General features: G+C 40.6%; 1 protein-coding gene across 3 annotated transcripts in view; it reads left to right on the top strand.

Moving 5' to 3' along the window:
- The first annotated feature begins 9,804 nt into the window (after positions 1 to 9,804).
- Positions 9,805 to 18,442, top strand: part of FILIP1 (filamin A interacting protein 1) — a 96,516-nt gene continuing 87,878 nt past the window's right edge. For 2 of the 3 annotated variants that reach the window (XM_060752923.2, XM_067467773.1), the window contains exon 1: positions 9,805 to 10,305. The gene's annotated coding sequence lies outside the window, so the exon portion shown is untranslated. The remainder of the gene's footprint in view (positions 10,306 to 18,442) is intronic. The other variant, XM_060752924.2, reaches the window with a different exon arrangement.

The following is an 18,442-nucleotide window of genomic DNA, read 5'->3' on the forward strand; positions in this document are numbered from 1 at the left end:
TTGTTCTTCCTCTACTTCTTCCCCTTTTCTGTCAGTTCTTAGCCCTGTTATTTCTGTTCGCTATCATTTTCTCTTTAGGACCTTCATGCCCTCTCGGCTCTTTGGAGCTACTTCAGTCAAACCTATTCCTACATATATATTAGCAGAAGAGATTTCCACTGTTCTTGGAACTGATGTGGTGGCTTCAAGAAATAAATGTTGGCTAGAATCCCATATTGGAGTTTCATCTTTATGTATGCGGAAATTAGAATTGGGCCATTTTGTAATATCTGTATGTAATCAAGGAGTGTTGTTATGTTATTACACAACAGAGTTGGCAAAGTGACTGTTGTGTGAGACCTTGTCGTGGTGAGGGAGCTTGTGTGTTCTGATGAACCTGTGAGCACAACAACTGGAGTTGTACACTCCCAGGAGTGGCCGCGGGGGAGGTTCCAGACCAAGCACAGTCCGGAGATCCAAAAACCTCAATGGCGGAGCAGGCGGAGGATAACATGGTACATGTTACAACGGCCGTGAAGGCGGAAGAAAGCTGCAACAGATTGAGAAGCCACGCTCACCTTGGTAAACTATGCCACCCGAGGAACCTCACTCTGTGAAGACTGTGTGTTGATCAGTGTGCACTGACCTCCACACATTAAAAAAAATTCACGCACAGGCATCTTCTAAGGGAAACAACAACAACAATGGGAGTAATGCTCATTGAACGCTTTGACTGGTGTCCCATTGCTCATCTTTGCTATTCACTAATGGAATTTCTTAATGCCTCTACTACTTAGCTAAGTATTTGTAAAGTTATGTTAAGTAAGAGGTAATTTAGGATTCTGGCAGTGATTTATTATTATTTCATCTTATTTCTACCCATGGGTACTCAAGGTGGCTTGACATGACCCAATACATTATAAAACATGACAAATACAAAGTTTAAGAAGTTTTAAAAGCCAATTAAATATTAGTGATGCGACCTGTTTTTCCCGACTTCCAGGGAGGAGTTGTGGGACAAATCTGTTGCCCTGCATGCAGCTCCCCCTCGCAACACTTTCCCCATCATATGGAGAAAGCTGCATCCTGCCAGGGAGACCCTGTGCTAGTTCCATGGGAGCCAGCACAACACAGGATGCCTCCTGTGTTGCCAGAGAAAGTGTCTGGTGACACTTTTACCCCAGTTGGGTGAGGTTGGGGGTGGAGCCACAGGCAACATCATCTGATAATTGCAGTGGGGCTCAATCCCTGAGACTGGCTCTAAGTGTCCTAGAACACGTATTTGGAGCCATGTGACAATGTCGATAGTGACGACCTCTTGACCCTACTGCACAAATATTCTGCTCCCCTGTGCACCATATCCTGGGTTCCCTACAACTGCTACCTAAAGTCTGGGAAGTTGTGGTGCCATCACCACTGCTGAAAGAAAGCTCAACAATCTGCCCAGTCAGTTTTTGTGGTCAGGGGATGCCATTTTGTTTTTTGTCACAAAATGTCTAGGGCCAGTCTTGAAGGACCCAAATTGCACTGGGTTAAGCAGTTGGGCGAGAGATACAGCCATCAAACATCAACACCAGCAGTCCTTTTCTCCACTTTGTTTATGGCCCAGAGGTATATGAAATCCTCATATGTGCTGAAAGATGATAATACTTAGTCTGCCAACTGCTGTTGATATAAAAAATAGGCCTGTATATTGGAAAAACCAGTTATGGAGGCTAGCAACTCAGAGAATCCCTGAGCTGCTGGACTTCAATTTCTGAATGCATCTAAAAAAAACATTGTTATAATAGTATGTTGTATAATACATACTTCTATACTGCAAGCATCCAGATTTAAATGTATTATAATGTTTCCTCAGCAATCTGCAATGTTAGTTCAGTTAATTCTGAAGCACCACGAAAGAAAAAAATATACACCACTTGCTGTATGATGCAAAAGATGCCAATCCTGTGTGTTTGCATGGAAAATAAATCTCACTGAAACCAGTGGAACTTACTTCTGAGTAGATAGACTGAGGATGGGACTGTGTGATCTGTGTCTTAAATGTGGACTACTTTGAAATCTGAAAACTATTGGTCCTGGAATAAAACTATGGATGTTGGTAGACCTATTCCAGAAGCAAGCTGAGGTGTAACTCAACTGCATTAGATCACATTGTGAGTAATTTACAGTCGCCAATTTCCCTTCATACTTTCCACAATATCTTTTGTTTATGGGGGCACCAGTTTCCTGTGTTGCTACACAGGAAACATTGCAGAAATTAGACATTAACCCATTGTATGTTTCTGATTGTTTGCTTAGTTAAAGGAACTCTGTCTGAACAAAGACAGGACATAATCCAACCAAAGTTTAGCAGTCTTATGTTTCCTTAAGAGAAATATACAGTGCAATCCTATGCCTGTCTATTTTGGGGTAAATCTGGCTGTGCATTTGCTCAGTAACTGGTTGCAGTTTTTTCATTGTGTGTTAAAATGCCTTATTTTAAGATGACAAACAGCAACATAGTAAGCTAAGCAAACAATAATTTGAAATACAGCTTTGTACAAAATAATTAAACAAAACAACTTTAATCACATAATTGACTTATAAAAAGTAAGGTCTAAAATCATCACAGCCGTAAATCTTGCTATGTTGGTGCATATCATATTCCACCCGTTCCACTCCTTGTATTACAGAGACACAACAGTGTTATGTTAAATGGCCTCCACCCAAAGGAAGTTTGTTGTACTTACACTGATACATTAATTACTACTGATACTAGACTTCAATTGTAGCTATTTAACATACAATAGTTAACAACTTTATACAAAGAAAGTTTAACAGTACTTAGAATTTTTGATTGAATCCTACAAGTAGCCCCAACCAGGGTTGACTCATTTAATCACTTTCTGATTAAGTCTATGAGACTGGTCTAGTTGGACTCTAGTTACAGCAGAGTCTCACTTATCCAACATAAACGGGCTGGCAGAACGTTGGATAAGTGAAAATGTTGGCTAATAAGGAAGGATTAAGGAAAAGCCTATAAAACATCAAATTACGTTATGATTTTACAAATTAAGAATCAAAACACCATGTTTTACAACAAATCAACAGAAAAAGCAGTTCAATACATGGTAACGTTATGTAGTAATTACTGTATTTACAAATTTAGCACCAAAACAACGCCATGTATTGAATCAGCTGAGGATCTGGGCGGGAGGCAGATTGGGTTGGATAATACAGAATGTTGGATGAGTCAAGGTTGGGTATCTATAACTATTACAGAGTATTTTTTAGCTTAAGAAAAAATGGGAAACTTCTTTAGTAAGCTATCTTGAGTTCTAGTTTTGGGGGGGAAAGTGGGATGGTGGCACTGGTGTTTGTGATTGTGGTGATGATGATGATAGATGCATCCCATAATCCCCGAATTTCATTTCCTTCCCTGGCAAGCTAGGAGACGATTCATGAAAATCTCTAGTCAGTAACTGGAGGTAACAACGATTCTCCTTCATGTGTAGGAAAAGTCAGGAAAATGAACAATGCCACCCATGCTGTCAGGTGGTCCTTGTAGGTACCAGGTAAAGTCTTATCTCACAACTCGGTCAGTTTGCAAGCTGGGGTTCTCCAGATGTTTTAGACTGCAACTGTCATTCTATCTTACTGTTAGTTATAAATAAATGCAATAAATGCATTGATAATGAATGCATTGATAAAATGGCTATTCTAGATAGTTCTACAAACTTGAAAGCTCATTTAGCCCCATAGTGTTAAACCAAAAACTAGAGGAAGGGGTGTATTTCGAAGATTTGTACAGCACATTTTTTTGGGCTGTGTCATTCAAAGTGCTCATATTGTCCTGGGTGTGTCAGGGAGAAGTACCTTGTAGCTTCCATTTGGCTTGTTGGGGTCAAATGCTCTGAATCATAACACCTGTAAGTCAGAACCTAATTTTATGCAGACTTGAAATACTCTGACATTTTTTGATCCATATTACTTTCATTGAGGGGAATACAAGTTTCCGCTTACGTCGTGAATATTGAAACTATGGAGAAGTTGTCATCTGCACAAAATTCCTAACTTTCCACAGGGACTTATATATCATCTGTATTCTGGACTATTCCAGTCCTCTGAAAGAGAAGGAACTTCGGGACCTGTATATACATCCATTTAGATGAAGTAGGTTGAAATGCAGAAAAGAAAAGAAAAGAAAAGAAAAGAAAAGAAAAGAAAAGAAAAAGAGAAACTTAACTATATTCCAAAGCTCTGAAATGGATTTGCAGGATTTTTTGGAGGCAATGTTGATGGAATTGTTCCAGAAGTAGAGAGTGACATTTGTACGTAGACGGTCCACATTTCACAAACATATAACAGACTTGGGAGGACAACAGCTTTATAAACAAGCATTTTGGTATCCCTATGAATGTCCCATGAACCATCTACAAACATCTACAAACTTGGACGGTCTACAAGTGTCACTCTCAACTTGTGGAATGATTCCATCAGCGTTGCCTTCAAAAACATCCTGCAAATCTCTTGGGAAGACAGGCAGATAAATGTCAGCTTTCTGGAAGAAGCAAAGACCACTGGCACTGAAGCGATGATCCTCCACCATCAACTTTGCTGGACTGGCTGCGTTGTCCGAATGCACTATCGCCATTTCCCAAAGCTGATCCTATACTTTCTGCTTCATTTTTAAAAAATGCTGAACTCAATGTTGACTTTTGTAGAGAAGTAGCTGCCAAGGGAGTGGAAATGGTCAACATTTTCTAATGTCACACCCACACTTTTTCAGTGAATTGGTGGAGTTGTTGTGTCAGCTCAGGACCACCTTCTTTAAAGACTTCAACAGGGATCCCATCAGGTCTGCTGGTTTTTGTTATTTATTAATTGGCTGATGGCTTTGCTGACTTCCTCCAAATTAGGCAGTGCTGCAACCTCATCCCTGGTTTGTTGTTGCGCGATTTGCAGTAGAATCTCTGGTCATGTTGAACCTGCAATTAAGGGGGTTATGGCAGTGCTCTTTCCAATGTAAAGCAATTAATTCTTTGTCCTTTAGAAGTTTGGTTCAATCTGATAAACATAGAGAGTGTATGCCATTATTTGTTGGGTCATAGATGACCTTTGTCATCTATGGACTCAGATAACCCAGTTCAAAGCAAATATTGTGGGATTTTCTGCCTTGATATTCTGGACTACATGACTGTGGAAGGGCCCTGAGATGAAATGGAAACCAGTGGCTTGGAGTGAGAGCTGGAGTGACAACATGAACTGAAAGTTTTAAACAGAAGAGAACATCAGGACTAAAGGGCAAACAGACAGTGAGAACAGAAAACCAAGCAAGAAGAAAAAACACAAGAACAACCCAAAACAATCCAAATCTCTGTGTTTTTCAGGATACATTTTTACTAGGAGCCCTCATATACTCTTAATTGTCCAAGAGAATCCAGAATCCAGCATGGCCAAGACCTCATGCCATGTCACTATGTAGACTGAAGCGGTAACCTGCAGATCCATGACTTGCTATCTAAAGTTGACTCACACAGAACTAAAGACTCAGTTGTAATCAAAACTGACAGAAACCTCTGTTGTGCTAGCTGTTGGATTATGGGAGTTGTAGTTTAACACATGTGGCACAAACTGCCAGTGTGGATGTGGCCATGCTAGAATAGTATCTGGTTGGGAAAGGCTGATCCTGTCAATAAAAAGACTTTCTCCTAAAGGGAAGCATTTATTTAATGTAGAGCAATGAATGAATTAAATTGGTCAAGGGCTATAACTAGAAATACTTGCATTCAAAATTAAGAGCAGATTAATAAGGCTGAGATTAGCATAAGAATGGCCATGTTAGAACAAAATTAGAATTGCTATGAATATGAGTTCCAGAGCCTGATAGGCAGGAGTTAAATGGGAGTTCTTTGTCTGACTAGAATAGCATATAGTAGGGAGTAGTCATGTCTAATCATTCCAGAAACAACACGTTGCTCAGTCTGTGAGGATGAATGTTTAAGTTAATCACAAATTCTTAGAGTCATCATGATGGTTATTTTTAAAGACAAGGCAGTCACAAAAAGCAGATAAAGTGTACACATATTCCTACCATAGCAGTGTGTGAGAAAAAAGGCTTTTTAGTATACTATGTGAGAACTCTTGCTGTACAAAAATTAAAGGAGGGCCCAAGATTTCCCTGAGATGAAATGGAAACCAGTGGCTTGGAGTGAGAGCTGGAGTGACAACATGAACTGAAATTAAAGGAGGGCCCAAGTAGAGTGATAATTTACCATTCAGGAAAAAGCTTGTGTGTCCCAGACAGCTCTCTCACAAACACTATCTTGTGTGATGCAATAGGCATAGTTTCCAATAAATGCCCTATTAAACAGTAATGGTGTGTGTCTGTGTGTGTTGCCATGTCTATATTTAATAAGAGCCATAGTGTTGGGGAGGGGGAGCAGAGAGGCAAAATAGTTGCTGGTAACCTTTTCTCCTGCATTTCTATCTTAATCTAAATTGTTCCCTACCCTCCCATGAGACTAGATATGGTGACATTTTGGAAACTAGTTCAACACCCCTTTCCCCAAGGTTTCTGAAAGTGTTTCCACTTGGGATGGAATGAAAGAAAACCAAATGCAATGGCGTTTGAATTCTAATATAAGCCCCCAACAAGAGCAGACCCACTGAGTCAGGGGGGATTTGTTGTCGATTGTTGTTGTGTGCCTTCGAGTCATTTCTGACATATGATGACTTTAAGGCAACCCTATCATGGGGTTTTCCTGACAAGATTTACTCAGAGGAGATTTGCCATTGCTTTCTTCTGAGGCTGAAAGAAGGTGTGTGACTTGCCGTCATGCAGTGGGTTTCCATGGGCAAGCAGGGATTCAAAAGTCGTATCCCAATATTCAAAATATTATACAGTAGAGTCTCACTTATCCAACCTTCCTCACTTATCCAATGTTCTATATTATTCAATGCATTATGCCTCCAGCCTGAATCCACACCTGTTTCAATACATTGCGATGTTTAGTGCTGAATTTGTAAATACAGTAATTACTACATAATGTTACCATGTACTGAACTACTTTTCCTGTTGATTTGTTGTAAAACATGATGTTTTTGTTGTTAATTTGTAAAATCATAATGTGATGTGACATTTAATAGGCTTCTCCTTAATCCCTCCTTATTATCCAACATTTTTGCTTATCCAATGTTCTGCCAGCCCGTTTATGTTGGATAAGCGAGACTCTACTGTATCACACTAGTTCAGGGGGATTTACCTATGCCTTAATTTACCAGTCAACAACTGATATCTATTCTTATTAGGACTAACCAATGTGAACTTGAGATTTCTTCCATCATGCATACTTGTTATTTGCAGAGATTGGAAACACATCATTTTTGTGGGTCACAACTGTCAAAATCTCTTAACTATTATTCCCAGTGACTGTCGTGGGATTCTGGGAGCTATTGTCCAAAAAGATAACATTTCTAAGCTCTATTAATATATCAATATGCTTTTGTGTGAGCAGCCTCAGCACATAGAATACTGACATGTCTTGAAAGATGTTCAGATAGAAGCTTTCTCCTTGTTTTCCAGCATAAATGCTTAGTCTTAGCTTTCCCCACAGGCCATGTTTCCCTGAAGAATTGGTCTCCTGACCATGGTAGTTTCTTTCCTTTTGCTTCTCACAGAATCCCACTGGAATTCTTATTCCATCTCAGGTTTCTACTCTGCAAGACTTCATCTTCTCACACAGAAATATGTGTGTATTTTAGTACGCATATTCCTAAGTTCTTGTGTATTTCTAGTCCATGGATTTTAGTGCATTTTTCCTTTAAAATGCTCAGTAAGTTAGGGTAGTAGAGTAGTTTGAGCATTGGTCTATGACTCTGGCAAGGGCCGTAGCCAGGATTTCGATTCGGGAGGGGGGAGGGGGGGCTGAGTTTTTTTCAGGGCGGGTTTCGGGGGGGGGCTGAGTTTCGGGGGGGGGGCTGAGTCTGAGTGAAAGAGGGTCTACCCTAGCAAACCTTTTGTATCATTACCCCAATACCCCCATGCATATGAGATATATTGAGTATGGTGATCAGATCATGATATGAATAAACATAACAGTTTAAATAATGCACCAGTAAGGCCTTTTCACGAACCACCATGAGAATTTTGGGGGGGGGGGGGTGAAGCCCCTCAAGCCCCCCCCCCCCCCCCCCCCGGCTACATGCCTGACGCTGGCCCCATCTACACTGCCATATAATTCAATCTGAAACTGCATTATATGGTCAGTGTAGACTCGTGTAATGCAGTCCAATGCAATTAAACTATATTAAATGGCAGTGCAGATGGGGCCTCTGAAGACCAGGGTTTAAATCTCTGCTTGGTCATGAAAACCCATTGGGTGCCCTTGGGCAAGTCGTACTCTGTTAGCCTCACAGGTAAGCAGAGGTGACCCCCTCTCTGAACAAATCTTGCCAAGAAAAGCCCATGATAGGTTCACCTTAGGGTCCCTATAAATTGAAAATTACTTGATGGCAAAGAACAAGCATTTTTCAAATATACAGCTTTTTAAAAACTCAAGAATATATATCACAACCACCATGTCAAACTACACAGAGAAGCCATTGAAATCCACAAGCATGTGGACAATTTCAACAGAAAGGAAGAAACCATGAAAATGAACAAAATCTGGCTACCAGTATTTAAAAAAACTCAAAAATTACAGCAGTAAAACAACAGAGAGTAAACAATCAGGCACATCAAATCACCTCGCAACAAAAAAGATTCCCCCAGGCACTTCCAAGCCAATAAATGCTAATCAAGGTGGTCAGTTGAAACATTCACACCTAGCTCCAGCAGACAAAAGTCCTTTGTCCCACCCTGGTCATTCCACAGATATATAAACCCATTTCCCTACTTCCAACAGACCTCACTACCTCTGAGGATGCTTGCCATAGATGCAGGTGAAAGGTCAGGAGAAAACGCCTCTAGAACATGGCCATATAGCCCGGAAAAACCTACAACAACCCAGTGATTCTGGCGATGAAGGCCTTTGACAATTCAAGAATATATCTTTTTGAGATGTGTATTTTTCTATATGTTTTGCAGCTTGGGAGGGGAAAGTGTGGGAAGAATCTTGTCCTTCCCATTAGATTCTGGCAAAAGCATACTGTTATAATCTTTCCTAGCTTGCGTGTTCTTCCTCACTGATAACATTTGCCTTCTTGACTACATCCTGATGTTGCTTGGCCACACATGTCCTTGTTCTCATTTGCAAAATGTTGTTGGGTTTGTTACTCATGGGAAACTGTGCTGCTCTATGAAAATGTGACCTCAACCCAATACAGTTTCCAAGATCACTAATCCAGGGCTGAGAGTAAGGCAAGTCCTAAATTGCTGCCAAGGTCCATCTCTGTCCTTGTATTTTTTTTTCTGAACTGTTTTGTACTCAGTGCTAGTAAACACTGATTGAACCTGAAGACATATTTGCATCCCATAACAGTGGAGTATGTAAACAGGGTGCTAGACTGCCAAAGTCCTGCACGCAAGCCGTGCTAGCATTCCACACACAAAACAGCTTAGCTCACTCCAAAATAGGCAAAACTGCCCTTTTCCCTGTAAATAGGTTTTTAAAGCTTTTAAATAGCTTGACATGCACACACACACATACCATAAAAATAAAAAATATATTGACTTGCTGAAGCCACAGTGGTCCCCCTAATCTTATTTCATTTTTTTGTTCACTCACACACCCATGTGTCAAATCACAGGACAATTGTTTTTAAAAAGCTATTTCTTTCCATGTACCGAGGTGGCCACAGAGCGCAGCTCTATATCCACTGATAATTCAGCAGCTGAGGAACTCAGCAAAGGCTGCTCCAAACTTCTCAGCTGTTGACAGGCTTGACTTGCTGAGAACAGCGGTTAAATATAGCACGAGCAGAGCTCAGCTCAACAAAGTCATCGCTCTTAACAGGAGACCAGGAGAGGGGGAAACACAATCTCAGGACTTCACTGCCAAAGCTTCCCACCACAGAGCAACAGTTGTGGGTGGGGGCAAGACAACAAGGGGAAAGACTTCCCAAACAAAAGCCTGGGTGAAACAGAAGAGAAGAGTTTACGGCACCTCCTGCTTCTTCTGACTGGTATCTCTCTGGACAGGAACTACGTTCCTCTTCTGCTCTGCTCTGCTCCTTTTTTTTCCTGCATGACTTCAGTCACTGGCAGATCTAGAAAGAAAGAAAGGACAGCCCCATCTGTTTGGTTCTTCTGGGCCTGGCGTGGTCATGCAAGCTGATTTTCTGAAGTCTTTCAAGAACACGGTCTTATTGTAAAGGGCATCTAGCTATTCTTATAGCTGGCAGGTAAGACTACATTGATTTCAATAGATTTTCTTTTCCTGTAACAGCAAAACAATATCTACCTACCTACCTATCTATCTTGGCATCATGCTTATACATGTTTCATGGTTTCTATCCCCCCCCCTTGCTTTTTTTCTTTATGTTCAGAGAGGCACTTAAAAAAAAGAAGCAAAAGACACCTTCTTTAGCATTTATCATAACAAGACATTTTCACATTTATCAGACTATGTTGTAAAAAGAAAAGTACCTGAAATGAAATCAGGATGACATGAAAGAGTTTGCAAAGAATGAATGCAGAAAGGAGTATTGTTTGTCTAAAGCACATGCTGCCAGAAAACACATTAAGGTTTCTATTCTCTTTACATGGAGATTGATTCCACAGAACTTGGTGGGTCTCACTTACAAGGAAACATATAGAGTTGATTTTTTTGAATGAGTGTCTGGGACTAGCATCTCAGTAGCTGTAAAACCTTAATAATGAAGCCGGCATGGTAAGTCAGAAGAAATAAAGCATGCTGTAATATTTTGAAATAATTGTGTGAGCTTTGCCTGCTGTTTTATATTTCACTGTTCTATTTTTTGCATGTCTCTCATCCACCTGGTACATTTTGTTCTTTCCTGTTGACAATTGCCCTGGGTGCTGCTGTGGCTGTATCAAAGATGTCAATCATGTTAAATCAGATTGAATGTTTACTTCTCATGAACAACACCATGAGCCCACTCTCTGGGCATTCATGAACAGGATATTTTGGGATGCATAAGTTATTGAATTCATTTCTTTAAGCATAGCTGTCTTTAATGACTAACTAACAGTTCATTATTTGCCCCTTTGCTAGAAACCCATGCTATTTTCTCCTATCAGTAGCAGGTACAACTCTTCCTTCTCTTTTTATTCCATCATTAGAAATAACCAACATTCATTTTCCAAAGAATGGAATAGAATTCCCATCCTTCCAATGAAGTGGTCAGTTATTTAAGGTCCCTTCTAGACAGTCTCATAATGCAGGACAAAGAAATGAGCTCTCAGTCTTGGTAAATGGTTGCCCGATGTCCTGACAGGTTCAGTTGTAGTGGATTTTAGAAATCCGCAAGATGGACATGGGACATCTGCCGGAAGTTTGTTTTTCATTGTTTTTTTAATTGACTGAGATGCACTGGACCTCATAAGTGCTGATGTGGATATACTAATGTGAATGCAGATTATATTTCCTCACTCTCCTGCTGCCTTTATGTTTGACCTCTTGAACCCTGCTTCCCTTTGGGGTCACTAGCCTGCTATGCTGGTGACCACTGTTTAAATTCAATCTCTGCTTAATTTCATAAATATGAGAACAATGGTTCAGCAAGGAATGGTTGCAGAAAGTTCTCATGGAATTTCCATTTGTGCTTCCATTTAGCCACCTGTGTGTCCATGGCTCCATTTTTACAGCCCTCATCAGATGTTTCAGGAATTTAAAATATGCACATGGCAGAAGCAATCCTCACCAGCATATAGCAACAAAGTCCCATGTTTTTATTGAGTGTGGGGATATATAGTGATGCGAATATGCACATTTTTGGCTGAAATCAGATTTTAAGCGCACGTTTTTAACGTGTTTTTTCAGCCAATTATGTGATCCAGTGCATATTTGCAACAAACATCATTTAGCCACCCTCCCCCCCTTTATTCCAGTTTCTTTTGCAATTTAAGGCCTGTGTAGAAGGGCCCTAAGGTAGTACTACCTGGAGAGATCAATGTGGCAGTGATATTACTCATTACTAATGATAAATGAATGGAACACAAGCCAAATTGTATGAACCGCTGTGAGTCACCTAAGGGCTGAGAACAGCGGTATACAAATAAAGTAAGTAAATAAATAAATAAATTAAGACAATGGAAACTAAACTTTATGAATCAGAATGCTAAATGGAAAACAAATTTTATACTTTTTCTTGAGTTTAAACTTGTACTAACTTACTTCCATGGTCTTGCAGATTACTAATGAGAAATATATGGAATTGTATGAAAACAGGGCAATGAGATCAAATGCTAATGTATCAAAATGTTCAATACAAAACAGACAAAGGTTTACATTTTTCTTGAATCACTCATTGCATTAACTTTAATTACTTCCATCACTTTTTATATCTTTCCCACGCCCAAGATAATTTTATAGAAAATATTGTAGTGTTAGCCTTTAAGGATGTATCCACATCAACAAAACAATTCAGCTTCACTGTCCATTATCCTGCCTTGATTGACCCTGTCTGCATTACATAGATCGCTTATAACCCCAAACTTATCTTTAGTGACACTATACACACACACCCCTCCACACCCCTTGAAGTAACATCAGGGCAAAAAATAGTGTCCTGCCATAGTGTTCACTATACTGTTGGATATAGGATCTCCAGCAGTTGCCAATTTATTTCTCTTTCCTGCCTGTATCAACCTGTAAACCAATAGCCTTCTTTGTTTTTCTGCCAATTTTACCATCCATCTTGCACATTCATTGGGTGGTGCCTCCCTTTTGTGCCTTGTGGGGGATTGTGAGCACACATGGGGTAGAGGGTAGGTGGTTTGCAGGCTCTGGGGCAGAAAGAGGCAGCAGGTTGAGGGGAGAGGATGAAGAGAGGGGGGGGGCGGCGACAGGATGGTGGTGGCAACAGAAGGAAGTGAGGAGAAGCTGCTTCTGGTTGTTTCTACAGTGGCAGCTTTGGCAGATCTGGTAAAAGGTAAAGGTTTCCCTTTGATATTAGGTCTAGTCATGTCCAACTCTGTGGGGTGGTGCTCATCTCCATTGCTAAGCCGAAGAGCCTGTGCTGTCCATAGATGCCTCCAAGGTCATGTGGCCAGCATGACTGCATGGAGCACTGTTACCTTCCTGCTGAAGAGATACCTATTGATCTACTCACATTTTACTCTTTTTTTTCGAACTGCTGGGTTGACAGAAGCTGAGGCTAACAATGGTCAGCAAGTTCAGCAGCTCAGTGGTTTAACCATTGGGGCTCTGGTAGCATCATTCATATCATAAACACAGTTGAATGCAAGCATAATCTGATACTTTTACATCCCTTCTGCCCTAGAGAGAAACCCGATGACAGATCAAGGGAATATGTACACAATCTCTCCTCATCTGATCCCTTTACATCTTGTTAGCATAATCAATAAATAAAAAATAAAAATTGTAACTCCATAGACATTTCCAGTGTTGTGTTTTGTTTTCTTCTGTTCCTGTATGGCTAAAATCACCTAATTGGTCAGGTAGCAGAAAGAGGACCCTAGGATTTTTTCAACAAAACTCTGAAAGCAGGGTTTTCAATAGTGGAATTCAAAAGAATTGTAAATAAACTCGTCTCATTATGTTATGAGGCAAAGCAAATTAACAGATTCCTTGGGATGTGTTATAAAAGTATAAACATACAAAATCGTCTTCAAGGTTGGACTTTTTTTTTCCCAAGTAGCTCTGCTATGCAGAATTTCATCCTAGGAAAAGTCACTGTCCCAAAGAAATTTGTGTGCTGATGTTTTTCCATCCTCCTTTGCTTCATTCTTGGATGACTTCGTCAAAATCCCTAGAATAGGAATTCTTTCCAAAATAGTAGAGTAACCAACAATGAGGTTCTGAAAGCATAGACTTTTATAGCTATTGATATCTACCTTTGCTCTGCTTTTGCTGGACATATGTTGAAGCAACTTCCCTACTTCATTTTCAGTTATTCAGAAGGAAGACGAAGCGTCCTCGTGTTAATATTATTCACTATTATTGGCAATCTCTATTTAAGAGATTTTTTTCACAATAAGAGTGGAAATTGCATGTCCCTCTCTACAAGTTGCTGGACTACAAATCCCAGTGGGCCTGGTCGGCACAACTAATGATGAGAAATTCTTAAAGATATAGGGCAATTGCCACCTGCATTATAGAGCAATGGTTCTCAACCTTTGGCCTTACAAATGTTTTGGACTTCTATTTCTAGAAGCTCCATCAAGTGTGTGATTCTGGGAGCTGAAATCTAAAACATCTGGTAGACAAATTAAAGGGGAATTGTATTGAGCACAGTTTGATGCTTGTCAACCATTGAACTGGAGTAGAAGATGTGTTGCCACACTGGTAGTGGATGGACTGCAACCCAACCTACCCTGACCATTATACCCAGTGGTGAAGAATTGTGGCATTTGCAGTTGAACGTCTGGAGGACCACATGCTCACTATTCCTGCTATATGTGCTAAAGGACCTATAAAATGCCTAGAGAGGACATAATTTGTTGGAGGTTGATAAAAGAACCAAAGAAACTGGTCCTGTGGATACAGAGATCATACTGTACTTTTCAGTTAGAGCATTCATGGAAAGGGCAGACAAAGTAACAAAGGGAATGTGAACATAGCAAGTTAGAAGTTCTAAATATGAACTATATTTGATGTCTTACTCTTTGCAGTCCAGGAAATGTGTGAACTGTAGACGGGCACAATTCCCATTTGAGGGCAATGCCCTCATTTTGCTTCTGGTCTTTGCACCCCTGCTGATCAGTCACTTTCAATCTTTAGCAATGCAGTTCATTCTTCTACTGCCTCAGGACTCAATTTATTTCAATTTTTTTACAACTAAAAGCTTCCTGCCAAGTGATTCCAAATTATTTTCAATGCTGCTTAGTATTCTATCACCTCAGTCTCCTACCTCAGCAGTCCAGCTCCAGTGCTTTACACATTAACTGATTGTCCTGATTTTATGGGTATGGTCTCAATTAATCCTCTGCTGTTCCACTTTTTCAGCTGCTTTTATAATGTCCCAGTTTTTCTCTCATCTCACTTACCCCCTTTGTCCTCAACTTCCTTCAGTAGAGTTAAAAGTTTTCCTTCAATTGACTCAGCAGAAGGGAGAGGAGACACAGAGGCAGAATCTTGCCCTTTTCAGTACAATCAGTCAAAAGCAAACTGCTGCAGCCTCTTCTGGTTTGCAGGAAACATACATTTTTTGCCATCTTCACCATACTTTGATACTGCATGGCGACATGTGTTCCTGTTTTCAACTGTTAAAAATCCAATGGTATTGCCTTATCTTCTCTGATTTATGCATTGCTTGATGTTCAGTGTTACCCCAAGCGAATCAAAAGCACATGATCATTACACAATGAGACCAAAAGGGAAGTATTTTTTTAAGGAAAAGGGGTGGGGGAGAAGAGGATAGGGTGGGTGCTCCTCCGGCTTTCTGCATCCTTGTCACCTTTATCCATTTTTGTCAGGGAGGCTGTTTGCCCAGACCACAATCTTCCTGAGTTAATGAAGACATATTCCAAAAGCACCAGGAGGAACTTGTATGCCCCTTTCCTGGCGGCCCAGCAACTATTTGCACCTGCTTACAAATGCCTGCCTTGCCATTTTAGACACTAGAACATGTGGCATTGGGGAGGCAAGTGCTGCCAATAGCCTGGTAACTAGGGGACATCTTCCCTCTGAAGAGCTGCTCTTAAACACTTGAGCAACTTCTAAGCTTCCCCTTATCTATCAAAGAATAAAAATAGCAATGTTCGTCATTCATGGAAACTCCCATTACGGGATGTGTTGTCCATATGGTTCCCTTTTTATGTTCAGTCAAGGTTCTCTGGGTCTCACTGCTTTCACATTTAGGGGTCCTTGATTTCTCTTTCTGAATTCTCATGATGTTATCTTGTATCTCAGAGCATTGTTTCCTGGGTGTCCAGTCCCCTCTTTAAAGAGTTTGTATGGGGAAGCTTGTGTTGAAAGCGAGTGTTTGTTTTTTTTGAAGGAAATAAATATAAAGATGTAAGTACATTTAAACACACAACTATTTTAGCCATTTTTATTCTGTAGGATAGATATTTCATGCAATAAAAACCCATGGTTCCAATTCTTGATTAGCTACATATTGAACACGACTGGACTTACCTTTGAAACGAAACCATAAAGAAAGAACTGTAAACCACAGGATACTACTATGCCAGATAAAGAAGAGCCATAGAAATAGAATTTAGTTATGTGAAAAAGCTTAAAATCTCACAGTTGGCTGGAGGATTCTGGGAGTTGTTGATATTTCTAACTCTCGCGATCAAAATAAAAAACGTGAGCCCAAACCAGAAGACAAGATCATCCTGAACGGATATACTCCTGTCCCTTTTGTAAGGAAAGCCAGGAAATTACTGCTAGAAGGCTTGGCCCGACTTACCGGGCCAAGAAGTTGCAGTGCAGGGCGTTCCCCACCGCCATTCTTGCCTTAGGGGGGCTTCTTCTTCCCAGAAGCCCCCTCTGTTGGTGGGAAGGTTCCCGCCGACGGGTCAATGGGCCAATGGCCGACTGACCACGCCTGCCGCAGGAGAGGCCTGAGCTGGCCTCTCCCTCCTTTGTGGGCAGCCTTCATAAGGCTGCCCCAGGCTCTCCAGCAGGCACTGGGCCTGCAACAGCCGGCGTCACCCTGGTGTGTGCAGGATCGGGCAGTATTGGGCTGCCCGATCGTGATCCAGGACCCATGCTTGGCTGCCAACCCTTGTTCCTGTTATCAATAAATGAGTTGTGGCCATTGTTCATCCCAACAACATGTGTGAGCGTACTTCTTGGGTTGGTTGTGGGAGGTGTATCACACTTGCACACGCAACTGTTCTTTGAGATGTATTTAATCTCTAAAGTTATGCAAAGAAGTCATCTGCAGAATCTAAACATCTTTCATTCCCAGGCTAAGAAGAGGTTGATTCATCCAATAATGATTAGGCTGTTACTCTCAATATCAGGGGTCCTCAAACTTTTTAAACAGAGGGCCAGATCATAGTCCCTCAAACCGTTGGAGGGCCGGATTATAATTTGAAAAAAACATGAATGAATTCCTATGCACACTGCACATATCTTATTTGTAGTGCAAAATACACTTTAAAACAATGTAATAATTATAATGAAGAACAATTTTAACAAATATAAACTTATTAGTATTTCAATGGGAAGTGTGGGTCTGCTTTTGGCTGATGAGATAGGATTGTTGTTATTGTTGTGTGCTTTCAAGTAGTTTCAGACTTAGGTTGACCCTGAGCGAGGGCTGGGTTAATGACCTTGGAGGGCCGTATCCGGCCCCCGGGCCTTAGTTTGAGGACCCCTGCTCAATATGTTTGGAAGGAAGAAACATTAAACTCACCCACAAGGTCATATGTTTCTAAATGTGGTTTTGCAAACTGGACCAAAATTGTTGTCCTTCCTTCCTTCCTATCCCATCTTTCCCCAAAACTAGAACTCATAGCATCTTACTAAAATTAAAACAAACACTGATAAACTTTTGTTAGCTGCATACATTTGATCTTCTTCTGTTGTGATAAGTGTTATGACCATATCTTACAGACGTTCTGTGATCCTTTGCACATGTTGTGCAGTTAGTAACCCTACTATATTTTTTCTCAGCATTTGTCCACGCCTATTCTTCTCACCCTCAGTTTTTCCCCACTTCTTTTGTTCAATGTTCAAATTTCCGCCATAGCCAAAGTCTCTCTAAACATGTTAAGAAGAACACTTTGTAAAAGTCCCTGGATAATGTTTCCTCTATGTATCTTGTTTCTCTTTCGGGGAAGGCAAGGGGGGTTGCTTCCTTTGTTTACATTTTTGAGAAGCTTCAGAACATGTTTCAGGACATAAAACTGGCAGGGAAAAGTACACAGACAGACAGACACAGTGAGATGTTCTGCACTTTGTTGGAATCCATAGCACTCCATTTCAACAGGAAAGTTTCAAACCGGAGACATCATGAAGTTCAGAGTTAGAAGGGACCTACAGGGTGTCTTCTTTCATTTGTCACATGGCCTTAGCATCTCAGATTCAGAGAAAAGCAAAGGAAAACCTCTTCCGGCCATATCTTGTCAAGATGGCCCCATAACTCAGAAACTACTTGAAGGTGCACATCATTATCATCATCATCATCATCAACAACAACAACAACAATAATGGGTTGAGAAGGCTTAAGTGTGTGTATGATTCAAATAATGCTTTTTCTGCTATGGTATATGTAGAAGGAAGGCATAATGCTAGCTTTGGGCTATTGCCCTATGCACTCTGGCAAAAACTGCACTGTGCTGTACATAATTTAAAATACAGTAATCCCTCTACTTTTGCAGATTCTGTTATCCATGGATTTGACTAAAATGTGCTCTCTAAAATCTCTAGGCTCTGAG

This window comes from Anolis sagrei, chromosome 1, assembly GCF_037176765.1.
Source record: "Anolis sagrei isolate rAnoSag1 chromosome 1, rAnoSag1.mat, whole genome shotgun sequence".
In the NCBI taxonomy this organism is placed as follows: Eukaryota; Metazoa; Chordata; class Lepidosauria; order Squamata; family Dactyloidae; genus Anolis; species Anolis sagrei.